Raw genomic sequence first — 20,686 nt, forward strand, 5'->3', positions numbered from 1 at the left:
GCATCAAAGTTCTAGTCCAAGTTATGAGACATGCATCATCTAATTTGTCATTCAATTCATGCATAATTCTCATGAAATCATGTAAAATTCACAATATTTGCTTGAATCAAGACGTAAGTGATTATTTACCCAAAACTTGCTTATTTCCTAAGAAAATGCATGAAACTACCTTAAAACCATAAAGAAGTTATTGTTTTGATCAAGCAACTCAATAGAAACTAGCTATCATGCAAGGAGTATTTACAAGCAAAACTAACTACACATGCAATATACTAACAATGTACTAACTACTAAGCAAATGATAAATCCATGGGTATTGAAAGGAAGAGATTGTTACCCATGGAGATCGGTTGAACGACCTTCCCACACTTAAAAATTAGCACGTTCCTCCGTGCTACGTATAATGCGCAAAGGGCGGTCGGAACCGGAACCGTCACTATCCTCTCCTTCAGAGCTCCCATCACTTGGGTTTGAGGTGAATGTGAATATTTCGGGTTAATCCATGCTAGGGGTAACACAACGCAGAAGTTTCTTGATGTAAGTATATCGGCGTTGATTGCGCTGCTCATATCTATCAAGCTTCCGGTGTAGATCTTCTATCCTCTGAAGTGTTGATCTTTGCCGTGGTGGTGATGATGAAGTGGAAGGGATAGTAGATGGAAGGGCTATGTCAAGGCTTGGGTTGTTCATGGGAAGATGTAAGTATTTTCCGCTTGGGACCACATTGCCCTTAGCCGGAACTATAATCTTCCTGTCCTTGGCTTTCCAAGGAACACCCGCAGCAGCAACTAAATCAGATACCAATGCTGGAAATGGTAAATTACCCTGGACATGGACTTGACTCATCGCTTGCTTGACAAGAAACGGAATGTTCACTGGCCTCTCCGTGAGAGCACACCAAACAAGCAAGGCGAGATTGATAAACCCCGATTTTGTGATTTATCTTGTGCTTATTTTGGGGGATTTTACCACCTTTTTCCACATTTATTCAATAAAATAGCATGGTTTTGTGATTCTCCCTTGAATTTTTCTTAAGTGTAAAAACATGCATTTTAGGCCTTAAATTGGTAATTTTGATTCACTTTAATTTCATTCGATGCCTTGATATGTGTGTTGAGTGATTTCAGGTTTATAAGGCAAGTATTGGATGGAAGAAATGAGTAGAAAAGCATACAAAGGGGAGAATGGATGAAGAAACAAAAATTGGGAATGCATCAAGGGACGCGCATGCGCACAAGACGCGTACGTGCAAAAGTGGTCTCGCCCATAGACGCGCACGCGTACATGCCGCACCCGCGCGGATGGAAATTTGCCAATCGACGCGCACGCGCACATGGCGCGCATGCGCCAATACTCTTACATCGCCCACTTAAAGGCAAAACGCCGGGGGCGATTTCTGAGCTGCCCAGGCCCAATTCCAACTTGTTTCTGAGTGTATTTCATGCATAATTGAAGTCCAAGCAAAGGAGGATCAATTAGTTTTAGCCAACATGAGCCTTTAGTTAGTTTTCTAGAGAGAGAAGCTCCCTCTTCTCTCTAGAATTAGGTTAGGATTTGGTTAGGTTGTCTTAAATTCATGTTTAATTACTTGATCTTATCTTGTCTCTTTTATAATTTCTCATTTCTACATCTTGATTCTCTTAATTGTGATGTTAATTTCACATTTTGTTCCCTTTTGTGATAATGAACTCATGTTGGATTTGATTTACTTTTAATGCAATTTAATGTTTGATGTTTCTTTATTGTTGATTTGAGTTGTTGATCTTGCTTTTCTTGCACTTAGTAGTTGTTAGATTTTATTGTTCTTGCAATTTATGATGTTTACTTTTATTGCACTCTATGTGTTTGATGAAATGTTCTCCTTAGTTTTTGAGTAGTTTTGTAAACTCTTGGTCTAAGCCAAGGGAATTGGGTAATCTTGAGTCATCGGGTTTGATGGAATTGGTGATTTGAGAACCCATGGTGATCAATTTGATACCCATTGACGCTAACTCACTACTAAGTTAATTAGTATGTAGGTTAGGACTTAAGGGTTGATGTGATCAAATCTATTTGACGTACTTCAAGCTTAGGAGTAAATATGACGTACTTAAAGATTTTGGGAAGTAGACTTAATAGGTTGGCCTCTCTTAATTATCAATATTCGGTTTGTTGACAAGGATGGTGATCCCAATTACCCAAGTCTTAGCCAAGAGCTCTTTATCTTGCTTCCTTTACTTGCTTGCTAAATCTACTTCTCTTGCCCTCTTATGAACCAAAACCCCCCTTTGACCCCTCATAGCCAATAACTAAGCACTACATTGTTTCCTAAGGAGACGACCCAGAGTCCAAATACTTCGCTTAATTCTTATTTGGGGTTCGTTATTTATGACAAAACCATAACTTAATTTGATGCGAGAGTTGTTTGTTGGTTTGGAGCTATGCTTGCAACGAAGTAATTCTTTCCTTAAGAAGAAAATCTAGATCATCGAGCAAAACTCAGTCATCAAATTAATGGCGCCGTTGCTGATGACACAATGGTGCTATGTTATTAGCTATTGTATATATTGTGAATAGCTTGAATTTTGGTTTGTTTGCTAGTTTTTGCTAGTTTAAGATTTTATCTTCTTTGTTTCTTATTAATCTTTGTTTTATTTTTTTCTCTTTCACTATGAATTCTCATTCTTTTGGCTATGAGTGTAGTTCAAACTATGTTGTAGGGAATGAAAGCTCCAATGAGGATATGCATCAAGGATTTAGAATTCAAGGATGGGAGGAACCTCATGCTTATGAACAACCTTCATGGCAACAACCTCCTACGAACTTCTATGGATATAATCCTGATCCTAATGTATATCAATCCAATGTGTGTGATGACCCTCATTGTAGTTGTCAACCACAATCATCATATGCATGTGATCCCACTCCTCAATATAGCCATACACCATACTCACAAGCCTCACACCACCATTCAACTCCATATGACCATAACTCATACACACCGTATCAACCACCATTTGAATCACATATAGAACAACCACCATCCCAACACCAATACTCCCAAGAACCACAAATTTCACATATACCACCTCAAGGATTCCACCAATATGAACCACCTTCCAACATTAACAACCTTCCTTCAAACACTGAACGCTATCTTCCACCACCACCTCCCGACGAAGCCTTCATGTTAGAATTGAGAGACCTTGAATCTCGTATCTTACGGCGACAAGAGGATGATGAAACTAAGTTCAAGGAGTTAAGAGCAAGGATAGCTAGCATGGTAGAAGCCGTGAATCACCTAACATCCCACCTAGGCTCATGTACCCTGGGTACTTCCATTGTTGAATGTAGAGAAACTATCAAGAAGCCTAGTGAGGGAGTGAACTTGAAGCTCCATGGTGAGGAAGAAGGGTTGAAGCAAGAGGTACAACAAGAGGAGAAGGTAGAGATTAGCGAACAAAAGGAAGTAGTGGGTGGATGTTTGGGATATTTTGAGCATATAGAGGATGGTAAAGAGGAGAGTAAAGTTGCGGAAGTAAACAGAGAGTTGAAGGAAAATGATCAAGAAGTGGATTCCATCACTAGTGATTTTTTGCCCACATTGACCAATTCCCTTGACAATCTTGTTAAGCCTTCCCCCAGTGGACTAGAATGTAAGGTTGAGGAGGATGAGCCACCTCCAAAACCCATCATAAGTGAAGAACTGGAAGGAGTGTTCCAAGCAACAAGCCCTCCTATCTATGATGATTCCGCATCAACATATGATCCTTTCGATTTTGAAGAGTCCATCCCCAAAATGCTTAGACTTGATGATGAGGTAGACTTTACTAGACCTCTGATCTATGATGAGAGTGATGGGGAGGAGATAGAAGGAATTAGTGAAGAAGAATGTGAACTTGAGGAAGCTTGGCAAGAGGAGAAACTTGAAGAACCTTGCCGAGTGGTGGAAACCTCTAGAAGAGGATGGACGGGAGTAGAGCATGCTTTATCAAGACCATTGGGTACTTCTTCACCTAGTTCGCCATCCAATCCTTCACTTGAGTGGGTAAAACTTCTAACTCTCAGCTTTATTATCCCACTGGAGTATGGTCTGCTTGAGACGGATGGCCAGCTTAGGGCGCTTTGTGGAATTAAGCAAAAAAGGAGGATGTTTAGTGGTTGGCATTGTAAGTCTAGATTTATTATGGTTGGAAGCTCAAAATTGAAGAGCACGGATTGGTGTGATTCTCAATTAAATGGGTCAAGGAGAGTAGTTTGGTGCTTCCATGAGAATTCCGCTTTCTCGTCGCCCGGACAAAGTCAAGGCAATCAACTAGAAGATGGGTGCGAGGACAAGATATGGGATCCTGGATTACCCTGTGAGAATCAATTTTGGGAGCTCATGTCTTGGAGAGGACCTTACTCAAGCTTAGTGAAGATGGTTGGAACTTCTGACAACCGATTGAAGGACAAGCACTCTTAAAGGTTCAAGGATGGATACAAGCATAAGCCACCTTGACAAGAAGCCTCCCAATGTCCAACTTAAGGACCTAAACTAAAAGTGCTTGGTGGGAGACACCCCACCATGGTAAACTCTTTCCATTCTCTTATAGATATAAAGAATGAATGAATTGAGTTCCATTGTATATAATTTCTTTACTTCTTGAAATATTTTGCTTGCTTGCTAAGTTGTTTATATATTCTATGCTCTAATTAGGGATGATTCTTTGAATTTGAGTTTTTACTTGGATTGCAAGTTTCCTCAATTTGTTTGAAAAATCCCCAATATTTCAAAATGTGTTTAATTTTGCATCTTAGCTAGTTTTAAAATTTTGATGAAGGATGGGAAGGTTATAAGCTCTTTTGATGCTCATAAAAAAACCCCCCAAGCCACGCGCAAGCACAAAGCGCGCGCGCGCGTCGGCTGCACATTTTTAGCTTTCTGGGCCAAAGACCAGAGAGTTGTGCCACTTTTGGGCCAACTCTGTGTCTTAGCCCATGCGGACGCATGCTGTACGCGTCCGCGCCACTCCCTGTTTCACTACCCACGCGTTGGCGTACTTCGCGCCTCCGTGCCCATCCTTTAAGATCAAACCATCCACGCGCAAGCGCACAGTGCGCGCGTGCGTCGATGCGTTTTTGCATCACCCAGGCCAAAGGACCCGAGAGTTGTGCCAACTCTGGGCCTCTTTTGTGCCTCTAGCCCAGCACACCCACGCGGATGCGCACTGTACACATCCGCGCCGATCCCTGGTGCACGAATTATGAATCACACTTTTCACAACTCGTACCACTAACCAGCAAGTGCACTGGGTCGTCCAAGTAATACCTTACGTGAGTAAGGGTCGAATCCCACGGAGATTGTTGGCTTGAAGCAATCTATGGTTATCTTGTAGGTCTTGATGCGGGGAAAACTTGTCTCACAACAAATCTCCCTTCGGCAAGTGTACCGAATTTGTCGTCAAGTAAAAACTCACAATAGAGTGAGGTCGAATCCCACAGGGATTGATTGATCAAGCAACTTTAATTAGAAGAATGTTCTAGTTGAGCGAATCCAGAATTTGGGTTGAGAATTACAGAAAATAAAATGGCGGAAATGTAAATAACAGAAAAGTAAATACTAGAATTAAAGGATTGGAAGTAAATGACTGAAAATAAATTGCAGAATTGTAAATGGGAATGGGGGATTTGCTCATAAAATTAAATGGGAGAAATTAAAGAGAATGGGTAAGATCAGAGATGGGGAGTTCATTGGGCTTAGGAGATGTTGCAATTCTCCGGATCAAGTTCATTTTCATCTCTTCCTCAATCAATGCACTCATTGATCTCCTCGGCAATCTTAAGAGATTGAATTACAATTTCTTGCAATTCAATCTCTCAAATCTTGATCAATAGCCAATTCCTTGGTCAATTGCTCATAAGAAGAGATGAAGTATGGTCACTGATTATACCACATGCATTTCCTAAATCAAGTAATGAGAGGGTTATAGTCACATACCCATCCAAACCCAATTTGGTCCAGCATGAGAAAGCATTTCTAGCTTGATCTCTTCATTCCTCTTTCAAGGTTCAAAAGAGATCCAAGTTTGAATAGCTTCACTTCCAAGATAACTACTCAATTGGATGAAGATCGAAAGCTTTCAAGTAAAATCAAGAGAAAAGACAGAAGAAGAATAATGAAAATTAGTATTGATCCATCAAATTACAACAGAGCTCCCTAACCCAACGAAAGGGGTTTAGTTGTTCATAGCTCTTGAAAATGAAAACAAAGATGGAGAATACATCTTAAAACTAGAAAATGCAGAGAAGATAAAATACAGAGAGTAGTTCTCCTTTTTCCAGCCTCCAGAACTCTCTTTACAATTCAAAGCTACTCCTATATATACTATTCTTCTCAGCTTCTAGTTTGCTCTTCAAGTCTTGGGCCTTTGGATCATGAGTTTGAAGTAGTTCTTTTCCTCATTTGGGCTTGGCTTTACTTGCAGAGAGAAAGTGCTAAGTGGGCAGAGACTTCAGCTCAGGGCGTTAGGGGTGTTAACATTTAGTGAAAGTATAAGTTCGAGAACGTTAGTGACATTTAACATTTTCACTAACGTTCCAATCTACCCCTTTGCCTCACGTTAGAGCCCACGTTAACCATGTTAACGTGGCTTCTAACATGGCCTTGCCAAACATCGAGAACGTTAGTGACACTCAACATTGTCACTAATGTTCCAGTGTGCCCCTTTTTGCTTCACGTTAAAGCTCCACGTTAACTAGGTTAACGTGGCTTCTAACGTGGCCTTGCCAACCTTCGAGAACATTAGCGACACTCAACATTGTCACTAACATTCCAATGTGCCCCTAGATCTTACGTTAGAGTCCACGTTAACTAGGTTAACGTGGCTCCTAACGTGGCCATTCTTAGCCATCCCAACGTTAGTGACAATGTTGAGTGTCACTAACGTTGGCTCATCATTCATTCCTCATCGTTAGCTTCCACGTTAACTAAGTTAACGTGGAAGTTAACGTGGCTCCTTGGGGGGTTGTGTGGTTGCTTCCAACGTTAGTGACAATGTTGAGTGTCACTAACGTTGGCGACAACTCTCACTTCTTACGTTAGCTCCCACGTTAACCAAGTTAACGTGGGAGTTAACGTGGTGTGTTGCATCCTTAGGCCAACGTTAGTGACAATGTTGAGTGTCACTAACGATGGCTTCTCTTTCCCCCTTTAACGTTAGAGGCCACGTTAACTAGGTTAACGTGGGCTCTAACGTGGCCACTTATGAGTGTTTGCCAACGTTAGTGACAATGTTAAGTGTCACTAACGTTGGCTCAACTTCCCTTTTCCACGTTAGAGTTCACGTTAACTTAGTTAACGTGACTCTCAACGTGGGCAATGATGGCTATGAGAGTGTCATTGGCAATCACTTTTCTCATTAACCTTGTAAGTTTCCTCCCTTTCCTTGCTTCCTTTGGTCCTGAAATCAAGCAATAGAGTGCATCAAAGTTCTAGTCCAAGTCATGGGCAATGCAACATACAATTTGTCACTAAACTTATGCAAAATCCTCATTAAATAATGTAAAATGCACAATGTATGCTTGACTCAAGGTGTAAGTGAATATCTACCCAAAACTAGCTTATTTCCTAAGGAAATGCATGAAACTAACCTAAAAATAGTAAAGAAAAGGTCAGTAAAACTGGCCAAGATGCCCTGGCATCACAACACCAAACTTAAATCTTTCTTGTCCCTAATCTTCCATTACTGGCTTTCAGACCTTTATCATGTTCCTAAACACTTACTTTGTCTATATCCCATGAGACTTTTATTTCAAGGGTTATTTGTGTTATTTAGGTTAAGTGCTCTGTAAGGGGGCAACTCTTTAAGATAAGTTTTCAGCCAACACTCCCGAACCAGTTGGTTCAAGGTGCTAGGTGTTGAAGCACCCCTAAGGACTTACTCCCTCAAGTCTCTCCCCTATACATACACACCACAGGCATATAGTTTGTTTATTTTCTTTTCTTGAGACCTTGGTGTCCAGCACCTCTTTGGGTTACTAAATGCTCTGTAGTGAGGGTTACTCTTGATAGTGGATTTTCAGCTGATAATCCCGGATTAGTTAACCCAAGTTACCAAGTGATAAAGCACCCCTGAGAGCTTATTCATCCAAGTAGATCCCTCACACAGGAGCACCACAGACACTTGTCTCAAGGTCCAAACCATTGGTGCCTAGCCTTATTGCTTACTCTTTTTCTTTTGTTTTTCACTTCTATTATTCTTTCCCTTTTCTCTTATTAGGATCTTGTCATATACTCAGTCTCATGGGTATATCCAAAGTCAAGTATTCAGGATAGATAGTTGTCCTCCTAACCTTGTGGTTGAACCAACTTAGCTAACTTATGACTACCCCAAAGATTCATGAATGCACTTCCACAATATGAACTCCACTCTGGTCTTTTAAAAACATAAACATTCTCTTCTTCATTTGATTTAAAATGGACAAGCTTACAAGTAAATAAGGGAAAGATGCAGTGACATTTAAACCAGAAATCATGGACCTATTCAGAAAGAAAACTTAAAAGACATAATTTAAAAAGTTTTAAACATAACATGGAAGCAGGTTTTATTTCATACAAGATCTTCCTTATTTTAAGACATAGAGAAAGATGGAACAAAGAAGGAACTCCACCACCTTTTACTGTTGTGGATGTCCATGCTCTTTTCCTTGCTTGTCCTCCTTGTTTCCTCTTGCATTTCCTCGCATCCGTGCCAATCTTGCTTACTTCCAATCCTCAAGTGCCTTCCTCACTGTCTCATGACTCTCTTCCACCCTTTGTCTTTCCCTTCATGCTAATTCATCCTTCATTTCGTCATACTTGGCTATTCCTGGATGCAATATTGGCAGCTGTCCCACTAAGTAGCTGAGCCTGGCTTGAGTGTTTATATGATGTCCTGTTTGGCTCATGTAAACTCCTTTTGTGAATGCCCTTTGCTCGTCCAATAGTTCTGCCTGTTTTATTTGTCTTCGATGCATCTCATGTATGTGTGCCCCTTGATGTGCTTGGATGTTGATTAGCCTCTGGGTGGATTCTTGTTGCTCGTTTTGCCTTTGTTCCATCCTGTTGAATGCTTCTTCCCATTGTTGTCCTTGGCTTAGTTGCTGTTCCATCATTTGCCTTTGCCACTCACCTTGCTGAGTCATCCATCTTGAAAGTGTTTCCTCTTGCTGCCCCATCATCTGTAGTTGAAGCTCTTTTTGTGCTCCTTGGCTTTCCAAATATTGTCTAGACAAGCCATCAATGGCCTCCTGCAATTAGTGCATGTCCAAGGTCTGTTGTGCTTGACCCTCTGAGACTTGGCCTTCCACTACTTGAGGGGCTGTCCTCTTTCTTTGCTTCCGTTGAGGCAGGGGGAATGTTGCAGCATTCATCCTTCGGACCATTATTGGAATGCCTTCCTTTATCCAAACGGGGTCCTCATCTTCAAAAACCACCCTAGCTTTCTTGCATATTCGGTAAATAGTGCTGGGGTAACCTAATGTTCCTCTTGAGTCACTTTTCTCTGCCATCTTTCTAATGCCTTGAGCTATGATCTCATGAACTTTGATTTCTCCTCCCTTGAGTATACAATGCACCATTGTTGCTCTCTCGAGATTTACCTCCGAGTTGTTTGTAGCTGGGAGAATAGACCTCCTCACTAGCTCGAACCACCCTTTAGCTTCAGGAGTGAGGTCTGTTCTCTTAATGAACTTTGGTTTATTTCCTGCACCCCTTTCCCAATCAGCTCCTGGTACACAAAGGTCTCGTAAAAGCTGGTCATAATTGGGATTGTTGTCCAATCTTGAGTGATAACTTTCTTCTTCAAATGGTATAGACCGTAGCTTCAATGCCCTCATTACACTCATGGGACCAAAACCCACCATTGTTCCTCTCACAAAGCTTGTATATGATTCATCTTTCTTATCATATCTGACTGCATTTGCATCAAATTCTCTTATGAGATTCGCATTCACCTTAGTGACCGGTTCAGTGAGGAGTTCCCATCTTCTCCTTTCTACCTTCTCTGTGATTTCGGGGCATTCAGTCTTCTTAACTTAAAACCCCAGCTCATAGATGATTTGCTTATCAACCATCCACCCGTATTGCAATGCATGATGCAAGCTTCTAAATCTCTTCTTATCATATGGGTGTTCTTCCATGGGTTCCTTTCCCTCCCTTTTCTTAGAACTTGAAGATGCCATGAATGATGATTAATATGTGAAGGTGGTAAGGTTGTGGAGACTTTTGGTTGTTTAGGGTTTTATGGCAATGAAGAGAGTGAGGGGAGGAACGTTTATAATCAGATAGGGGGTGTATTGTACCGAAATGAAGAGTGGTGAAGGGTGTGTGATGACAATGAAGGGTGGTACTGACAAGGGTCGTTTATATAAAGAAGTTGTGAGAGAATGGAGGGTGTAGATTGATGAAGTGGTCACTTGATGGTTGGTTAGGGTTATGCATGGCTATAAGAGAAGGATCATCACTTTATGATGGGGATTGCTCGATCTTCTAGGGGTTCCATTTTTTCCAATGTTGCATGGCAACATTTTCCAATGTATTCCCTCTTTAGAACAAGTGTGTAACCCCTCCTCTTGTGGTGTCCGAACCTTCTTTATTTGGTTGTCCAATCTATCTCTTTTTATGCTCCTTTTCCTTTCCTATAAAGATTTAAAATAAGAAAATTAATATCATAAAAAAATTCAAACTCTACGGCTAGAATAAACGGGAAGAAAGGAATTGATTGTTTATTTATGAATTCCAACTAACTAACTAACTATTGGTGGGTCCTTATATGCATTTTGGTGGCACCATGGGGTGACACCAAACTTAATTTGAAGCAATGTGATGAAAAGTTATGTTCAAAGCTCCAAGAGTTCTACTTTGAAAACCAAACTTGTTCTTCACTATAGACTGCATGATAAAGATTTCACCAAGTGTTTGTCAAGTTTTGGGTTGAAATTCATAAACATTGATTTATTCATTATTTTAAAAACATATAAAACGTGGGTTGCCTCCCATGAAGCGCTTCTTTAGCGTCACTAGCTTGACGTTTTTCCTTCATCAGGGTGGTTGGTAGTGCTTAAAGTCCTCCCCTCTTGCTGTGGACTTGTATCCATTGGTTGGATCAATGATCTCCACATGTTCCAGGGAAAGAACTCTGTTGATAGTGAAGACCTTGGGTAATTGAGATGGTACAGTAGGGAGATTAGGGGGAATATCTGGGAAGTAAGCTGAGACAACTCTATCCCCTGGAGAGAAAGCTTCCGTAGGGATCTTCTTGTTCCTCCATCTCCTTGGTACCTTCTTCTTTGTTTCTTTTAAGGTTGCCTTCCCCTTGGTGACCTTTTTTTTTCCAAGGAGTTGTGATGTTGTCTTCACATGCCTCTAGAGGTTTAGGTTCCTCCAACTTTTCTTTGAGCTGTGGTAATTGCTGTTTTCCTTGTTTATCAATTGAGGGGGTTTCAGAATGAACTGGTTGTGCTTCAGTGCTTGTCTCCTCCTTCAGTGTCTTTTTATTGTTTGTGCTTAGTTTCTTGTCCTCTTGATCTGTTTCTTGTGAGAGTTTGAAGACATTGAAGCTGAGTCGTTCATCATGGATTCTCAATATTAGCTCCCCTTTCTCTACATCGATAAGTGCTCTGGCCGTAGCTAGGAATGGTCTTCCCAATATGATTGGGTGAGTGTGACTCTCTTCCATGTCCAGAATGACAAAGTCTGTTGGGAAAAAGTATTTCCCAACCTTTAGCAACACATTTTCCACCACTCCTATTGCTTGCTTTTGAGTTTTGTCAGCCAGTCTGATGATTACATCTGTGGGCATTATCTCATTAATCTGCAGCCTCTTCACCAGGGATAAAGGCAGTAAGTTGATGCTGGCCCCCAAATCACATAGTGCTCTATCGAACATAGTTTCACCTATGGCACAAGGGATGTGAAAACTCCCTGGGTCTCTTTTTTTTATAGGCAGCTCAGGTTGAATAAGGGCACTACATTCCTTGTTCATCACTATAGTCTGGCCTCCTTTGAGTGAGCTTTCCCTGGGAAGAAGTTCCTTCATATACTTGATGAATGCAGGCATTTGTTGAATTTCCTTGATGAATGGTATGTTTACATGCAGAGATGCAAACAAGTCTAGAAACCTTGAGTATATTCTCTTTCCCACAGCACCATTGAGTAGTTGGGGAAGGGTGCATAGAGCTTCAGCAGCTCTTGTTGTGAGATTTCTGGTTCTTGGTGATCTCTATCCTCCTCCTTTGTTGAGTTGTCTTCAGGTTGTTCGAAAAGTTTGCCTTGCTTGTCTTCAGTCTCTTGATCACTTGTAGTGACCATTTTGCAATCTTCCCATCTTACTTTCTTTGCTTCTCCCTTGGGGTTTTTCTCTGTGTCACTTGGGAAACTATCGGTAGGTTTGGGAATCTTCTCAGCTAAATATCCCACCTGGAATTCCAGCTTCCTAATGGTCTCTCCCTGGTTCTTAATGTTGGCTCGCACTTCCTCTTTGAACACCTTATTTTCTTGAATCTCTTGGCATATTCCTTCAAGTAAGGTTTCAATCTTAGAGAGCTTGTCATCAATTGATGGGTGATTCAGAGCAGATGTGCTATTTTGGTTTTGATAAGCATATGAAGAAGTGTTGTTGTGGGGGTGTTGAGACGTCCTCTGTGTGAATTGCTGGTGAGCTGCATTGTTGTTGGAGTTGTAACGTCTCTGGTCTTGGTTTTGATCTTGCTCACTTCCCCACCCAAAGTTTAGGTGGTTTCTCCATCCAGGGTTGTAGGTTTTGGAGTATGGATCATAGTTTTTCCTTGGACAATTCCCAATGTAGTTGGCTTGCTCCTGACTCCCCTCTGCTTATTCATTTACTCCTTCTTGGATTGTTGATGAAGTGGAGATTGCTGCTACTTGGTTCATCTCCATCTTCTTGGTGAGGTCAGCCAGCTGCTGGGTAATGAGCTTGTTTTGGGCCAACAGAGCATCTACATTGTTTAGCTCCATTACTCCTCTTGTGTTCCCTCTTTCGGAAACATAGAAGTAGTCGTTCTCTGCTACTGTTTCAATAACATCTATGGCTTCCTCAACGGTCTTCTTCTTATTCAAAGATCCTCCAGATGAATGGTCTACGGCCTTCTTTGACTCATAAGAGAGCCCTTCATAGAAAATGTGTAGCTGCACCCATTCGTTGAACATGTCAGGTGGACACCTCCTTGTTAAGTCCTTGAACCTCTCCCATGCTTCATATAGAGTCTCACCATCTTGTTGCCTGAAAGTTTGGACCTCAGCTCTCAGCCTATTGATTCGTTGAGGAGGGTAAAATCTTGCTAAGAATTTGTTCACCACGTCTTCCCAAGTTGTCAAGCTTTCCCTTGGGAAAGATTCCAGTCATTTGGCTGCCTTGTCCCTGAGTGAGAATGGAAATAAGAGCAGTCTATAGGTGTCAGGATGAACACCATTAGACTTTACTGTGTCACATATTCTCAGGAAGGTGGTTAAATGTTGATTGGGGTCTTCTTGAACACTTCCTCCAAACGAACAGTTGTTCTGAACAAGGGTGATGAGCTGTGGTTTAAGTTCAAAGTTGTTGGCATGGATTGTTGGCTTTTGGATGCTACTTCCACAATTGCCTGGGTTTGGATTGATGTAAGAGCCCAAAACTCTTCTATCCTCCCCAACATGATTTGCTCTACCTCCTCCCCCATGGTTGTGATCTTCTTCTTCATGATGGTTTTCCATGTTGTCTTCCATGTTTGTTTCAAAGAATTCCTCTTCTTCCTCAGCACCAACCACTTTCTTTCCTCTTTCCTCCCTCCTTAATCTAAGGAAGGTCCTCTCAGGTTCAGAATCGAAGGAAGTTGAAGCCCCGCTTCTTCTCCCTGTCATACAACTATCAAGTGCAAGCAAGAAAAGATAGGTGCAGAAAGTATTTGTGTCAGAATTACTGTTAGTTGTGGTTGATGCAATATATCAAACAGTTAGTGGGTTAGCAAACAGAATTGAAAATAACAAAGCAGAACAAAAGAGTAGACGAGGAAGGGAAGAATTTTACTAAAATAAAAAGTAAATCACTCAAACAGAAAATGAAATTCACAAAATAAAAATGCTCAATCTAGTGATCTTCCAATTTAATCATTGTTGATGCACAATCAATCCCCGGCAATAGCGCCATAAACTTGATGCGGGAAAAACTTGTCTCACAACAAATCTCCCCTCGGCAGGTATACCGAATTTGTCGTCAAGTAAAAATTCACAATAGAGTGAGGTCGAATCCCACAGGGATTGATTGATCAAGCAACTTTAATTAGAAGAATGTTCTAGTTGAGCGAATCTAGAATTTGGGTTGAGAATTGCAGAAAATAAAATGGCTGGAATGTAAATAACAGAAAAGTAAATACTAGAATTGAAGGATTGGAAGTAAATGACTGAAAATAAATTGCAGAATTGTAAATGGGAATGGGGGATTTGCTCATAAAATTAAATGGCAGAAATTAAAGAGAATGGGTAAGATCAGAGATGGGGAGTTCATTGGGCATAGGAGATGTTGCAATTCTCCGGATCAAGTTCACTTTCATCTCTTCCTCAATCAATGCACTCATTGATCTCCTTGGCAATCTTAAGTGATTGAATTACAATTTCTTGCAATTCAATCTCTCAAATCTTGATCAATAGCCAATTCCTTGGTCAATTGCTCATGAGAAGAGATGAAGTATGGTCACTGATTATACCACATGCATTTCCCAAATCAAGTATTGAGAGGGTTATAGTCACATACCCATCCAAACCCAATTTGTTCCAGCATGAGAAAGCATTTCTAGCTTGATCTCTTCATTCCTCTTTCAAGGTTCAAAAGAGATCCAAGTTTGAATAGTTTCTCTTCCAAGATAACTACTCAATTGGATGAAGATCGAAAGCTTTCAAGTAAAATCAAGAGAAAAGATAGAAGAAGAATAATGAAAATTAGTATTGATCCATCAAATTACAACAGAGCTTCCTAACCCAATGAAAGGGGTTTAGTTGTTCATAGCTCTTGAAAATGAAAACAAAGATGGAGAATACATCTTAAAACTAGAAAATGCAGAGAAGATAAAATACAGAGAGTAGTTCTCCTTTTTCCAGCCTCCAGAACTCTCTTTACAATTCAAAGCTACTCCTATATATACTACTCTTCTCAGCTTCTAGTTTGCTCTTCAAGTCTTGGGCCTTTGGATCTTGAGTTTGAAGCAGTTATTTTCCTCATTTGGGCTTGGCTTTACTTGCAGAGAGAAAGTGCTAAGTGGGCAGAGACTTCAGCTCAGGGCGTTAGAGGTGTTAACATTTAGTGAAAGTATAAGTTCGAGAACGTTAGTGACACTTAACATTTTCACTAACGTTCCAATGTACCCCTTTACCTCACGTTAGAGCCCACGTTAACCATGTTAACGTGGCTTCTAACATGGCCTTGCCAAACTTCGAGAACGTTAGTGACACTCAACATTGTCACTAACGTTCCAGTGTGCCCCTTTTTGCTTCACGTTAAAGCTCCACCTTAACTAGGTTAGCATGGCTTCTAACGTGGCCTTGCCAACCTTCGAGAACGTTAGTGACACTCAACATTGTCACTAACGTTCCAATGTGCCCCTAGATCTTACGTTAGAGTCCACGTTAACTAGGTTAACGTGGCTCCTAACATGGCCATTCTTAGCCATCCCAACGTTAGTAACAATGTTGAGTGTCACTAACGTTGGCTCATCATTCATTCCTCATCGTTAGCTTCCACGTTAACTAAGTTAACATGGAAGTTAACGTGGCTCCTTGGGGGGTTGTGTGGTTGCTTACAACGTTAGTGACAATGTTGAGTGTCACTAACGTTGGCGACAACTCTCACTTCTTACGTTAGCTCCCACGTTAACCAAGTTAACGTGGGAGTTAACGTGGTGTGTTGCATCCTTAGGCCAACGTTAGTGACAATGTTGAGTGTCACTAACGTTGGCTTCTCTTTCCCCCTTTAACGTTAGAGGCCACATTAACTAGGTTAACGTGGGCTCTAACGTGGCCACTTATGAGTGTTTGCCAACGTTAGTGACAATGTTAAGTGTCACTAACGTTGGCTCAACTTCCCTTTTCCACGTTAGAGTTCACGTTAACTTAGTTAACGTGACTCTCAACGTGGGCAATGATGGCTATAAGAGTGTCATTGGCAATCACTTTTCTCATTAACCTTGCAAGTTTCCTCCCTTTCCTTGCTTCCTTTGGTCCTGAAATCAAGCAATAGAGTGCATCAAAGTTCTAGTCCAAGTCATGGGCAATGCAACATACAATTTGTCACTAAACTTATGCAAAATCCTCATGAAATAATGTAAAATGCACAATGTATGCTTGACTCAAGGTGTAAGTGAATATCTACCCAAAACTAGCTTATTTCCTAAGGAAATGCATGAAACTAACCTAAAAACAGTAAAGAAAAGGTCAGTAAAACTGGCCAAGATGCTCTGGCATCAGCTCTTAGTCAGGAAATCAATTATAATTATCAGTTTGAATTGCAAAGAATAAAAGAGCATGAATTAAATACTTGTTATGCAGTAATGGAGAATATGTTGGAGTTTTGGAGATGCTTGTCATCTGAATCTCTGCTTTCCTACTGTCATCTTCGTCACGCACGCAAGTTTCCTCCTATGGCAAGCTGTGTGTTAGTGGATCACCATTGTCAATGGCTACCCGCCGTCCTTTCAGTGAAAATGGTCCAGGTGCGCTGTCACTGCACGGTTAATCATCTGTCGGTTCTCGATCATGCTGGAATAGGATCCATTGTTCCTTTTGCGTCTGTCACTACGCCCAACACTCACAAGTTTGAAGCTCGTCACAGACATTCAATCCTTGAATCCTACTCGGAATACCACAGACAAGGTTTATACTTTCCGGATTCTCAAAAATGCTGCCAATGGATTCTAGCTTATACCACGAAGATTCTGATTAATGAATCCAAGAGATACTCATTCAATCGAAGGTAGAACGGAGGTGGTTGTCAGGCATGTGTTCATAGGTTGAGAATGGTGATGAGTGTCATGGATCATCACATTCATCATATTGAAGTGCGAATGACTATCTTAGATAGAAACAAGCGTGTTTGAATAGAAAACAGAAATAATTGCATTAATTCATCGGGACACAGCAGAGCTCCTCACCCCCAACAATGGAATTTAGAGACTCATGCCATCAAAGAGTACAAAGTTCAGATCTGAAATGTCATGAGGTACAAAATAAATCTCTAAAAGTTGTTTAAATACTAAACTTGTAACCTAGGTTTACAGAAAATGAGTAAACTAAGATAGATAGTGCAAAAATCCACATCTGGGACCCACTTGGTGTGTGCTGGGGCTTAGACTTGAGCTTTACATGGGCCTAGGCTGTTTTTAGAGTTAAACGCTAGGTTGTAACCTGTTTCTGGCATTTAACTCCAACTTGTAACCTGTTTCTGGCGTTTAACGCCAGAATGCAACATGAAACTGGCGTTGAACGCTAGTTTACGTCATTTATCCTTGAGCAAAGTATGGACTATTATATATTGCTGGAAAGCCCTGGATGTATACTTTCCAACGCAATTGAGAGCGCACCATTTGGACTATTGTAGCTCCAGATAATCCATTTTGAGTGCAGGGAGGTCAGAATCCAACAATATCTGCAGTCCTTTTTCAGCCTGAATCAGATTTTTGCTCAGCTCCCTCAATTTCAGCCAGAAAATACCTGAAAACACAGAAAAACACACAAACTCATAGTAAAGTCCAGAAATATGAATTTTTGCCTAGAAACTAATAAAAATATACTAAAAACTAACTAAAACATACTAAAAACTACATGAAATTACCCTCAAAAAGCGTATAAAATATCCGCTCATCACAACACCAAACTTAAACTGTTGCTTGTCCCAAGCAACTAGAAAAATAAAATAGGATGAAAAGAAATCAAGAAGCAATAATATCTCAGAGTTTTAAGTGAAGCTCAGATTCTAATCAAATGAGCGGGACTGGTAGCTTCTTGCTTCCGAACAGTTTTAGCATTTCACTTTATCCTTTGAAATTCAGAATGATTGGCATCCATAGGAACTCAGAATTCAGATCATATTATTGATTCTCCTAATTTAGTATGTTGATTCTTGAGCACAGCTATTTTATGAGTCTTGGCCGTGGCCCTAAGCACTTTGTCTTCTAGTATTACCACCGGATACATAAATGCCACAGACACATAACTGGGTGAACCCTTTTTTGATTGTGACTTAGCTTTGCTGAAGTCCCCAATTAGAGGTGTCCAGAGTTCTTAAGCGCACTCTGTTTTTGCTTTGGACCTTTACTTTAACCCCTTAGTCTCAAGTTTTCACTTGACACCTTCACGCCACAAGCACATGGTTAGGGATAGCTTAGTTTAGCCGCTTAGGCCAGGATTTTATTCCTTTTAGTTCCTCCTATCCATTAATGCTCAAAGCCTTGGATCCTTTTTACCCTTGCCTTTTGGTTTTAAGGGCTATTGGCTTTTTCTACTGCTCCTTCTCTTTTCTCTTCTTTTTTTTTTTGCTACTTTTTCTTGCTTCAAGAATCAATTTCATGATTTTTCAGATCATCAATAACATTTCTCTTGTTCATCATTCTTTCAGGAGCCAACAAATTTAACATTCATAAAATTTAATATAAAAAACATGCACTGTTCAGGCATTCATTCAGAAGACAAAAAGTATTGCCACCACATATAAATAATTAGAATTTTCCTTATTAAGAACTCGAAAAAATATTGCCTCCTTATTCTAAAAATCTGCTATTTTATTCATGTTTGATGATGATGAGAAAAATAAATTATGGCTTAATTGGAGATAAAGTCAAAATAGAAATACTAATTACTACTACTCATATATAACTTCTAAGGTAAATTTTTAATAAGAACAATTATCACAGAGTTAAGGCTAAGATTAGAACTCAACAACCTTTAATTTGGGAGGTGGATGCCTCCTTAGTCTGTGGAGTGCTTGGCCCTTCAAGAGATAGCTTCTGGCGCTTCAGTTCCTTCAGTTCACGCCCTTGCTCTTCTTGTTCTCTGAGCAGTTTGCAGAGCATGCTGTTTTGATTTTGCTGTTCTTCCTTCAGTTGATCCACAACTTCTTGCAACTTGGTGACAGATGCTTCTAGGCGCTCCCAGTATTCAATTTGAGGGATTTCCGGGAGGAACTCCTGTGCTCTCCTCTTGATGGGGTCGTCCTGCACTTGTTGTCCTTCCATAGACTTTTTGGTGATTGGTAGCTCAACTGGGATGTACTCATCTACTCCAATTTTTATCCGAGCATCTTTACATAACAGAGAGACCAAACTTGGGTAAGCCAATCTGGCATCTTTGGAGTTCTTATTTGCAATTTTGTAAAGCTCACAAGCAATCAGCTGATGAACTTCCACTTCTTTTTCCAGGATAATGCAATGAATCGTTACTGCTCTTCTGATGGTGACCTCAGAGCGGTTGCTAGTGGGTAGTATAGAGCGCCCAATGAAGTCCAACCAGCCTCTGGCAACTGGTTTGAGATCTCCTCTTTTGAGTTGATTCGGGGCACCCTTTGTGTTGGTTGTCCATTTAGCTCCAAGGAGACATATGTCCTCTAGGATCTTGTCCAAGTTCAGGTTTGATCTCATCATTCGCCTATTAAAGGAGTCTGGGTCATCTTGCAGTTGAGGCAGCTTGAAGATCTCCCTTATTTTGTCAGAGTGGGTGTGAACAATCTTCCCTCTGACCAGAGTTCTATAGTCATAGAATGCGGTTCCCGCTATTCCCTGCCTATCCGTCTGCCACAGATTTGCGTAGAATTCCTGAACCATGCTTCTTCCCACCTTTGTTTTAGGATTAGCTAGGACTTCCCAGCTCCTGTTTCGAATTTGCTCTTGGATCTCTGGATATTCATCTTCTTTCAGATCGAATTTAACTTCCGGGATCACTGACCTTAGATCCATTATTTTGTAGTAATGGTCTGAATGTTCTTTGGTTAAGAACTTCCCTTGATTCCAAAGTGGTTTTGGAATATTCTCTTTCTTGCCTCTTGAGTTGGTTTGTTTTCCCTTAGGAGCCATGATCTTAGTGGGTATTGGCTTAATGATCACGGATAAACACACCAAACTTAGAGGTTTGCTTGTCCTCAAGCAAAAGAAAAGAAAGGAGAGGGAAAGAGGGAGAGCCAAGTTCGACTTATGGAGGAGAGGGGGAGAGGCCGAACCAACATTTAAAGGGAAGGAGGGGTGGGTTTCAAAAATTGTTTGAAAAAGATATGATAGAAAAAGTGATTTGGAAAAGATAAGTATGATAGGAAAAGATGTAATTTAAAATTGAAAAGATATGAAAGATTTTTGAAAAAGATAAATCTGAATTTTGAAAAAGATGTTGCGAAGATTTGAAAAAGATATTGATGAGTTGACAAGATTTTAGAAGGAAAAGAGATAGATTTGTTTTGAAAAGGATTTGAAAATAATTTGAAGAGGATTAAAAAAGGGTTTATGAATTAAGATACATTTGATAGCTTTTGAAAAAAGATTTGAAAAATTAGGATTTGTAACATGTTTGTGTAAGAAATCATGAATTGAAACATAAAAAATGGAAAAAATTTGAATTGAAAACGAATCGCCTACTCCCCACAATCCTGGTGTTAAACGCCCAACTGCTGCATGTTTTGGGCGTTTAACGCCCACATGGTGCTTGGTCTGGGCGTTTAAC

General features: G+C 40.5%; 1 non-coding gene across 1 annotated transcript; it reads left to right on the plus strand.

Moving 5' to 3' along the window:
- Nucleotides 1-13,166: 13,166 nt before the first annotated feature.
- Nucleotides 13,167-13,270, plus strand: LOC112760117 (small nucleolar RNA R71). The gene has a single exon (XR_003180570.1). It is a non-coding gene; the product is annotated as a small nucleolar RNA R71 (small nucleolar RNA).
- The last annotated feature ends 7,416 nt before the right edge of the window (nucleotides 13,271-20,686 follow it).

This window comes from Arachis hypogaea, chromosome 16 (genome assembly GCF_003086295.3).
Source record: "Arachis hypogaea cultivar Tifrunner chromosome 16, arahy.Tifrunner.gnm2.J5K5, whole genome shotgun sequence".
Classification (NCBI taxonomy): domain Eukaryota; kingdom Viridiplantae; phylum Streptophyta; class Magnoliopsida; order Fabales; family Fabaceae; genus Arachis; species Arachis hypogaea.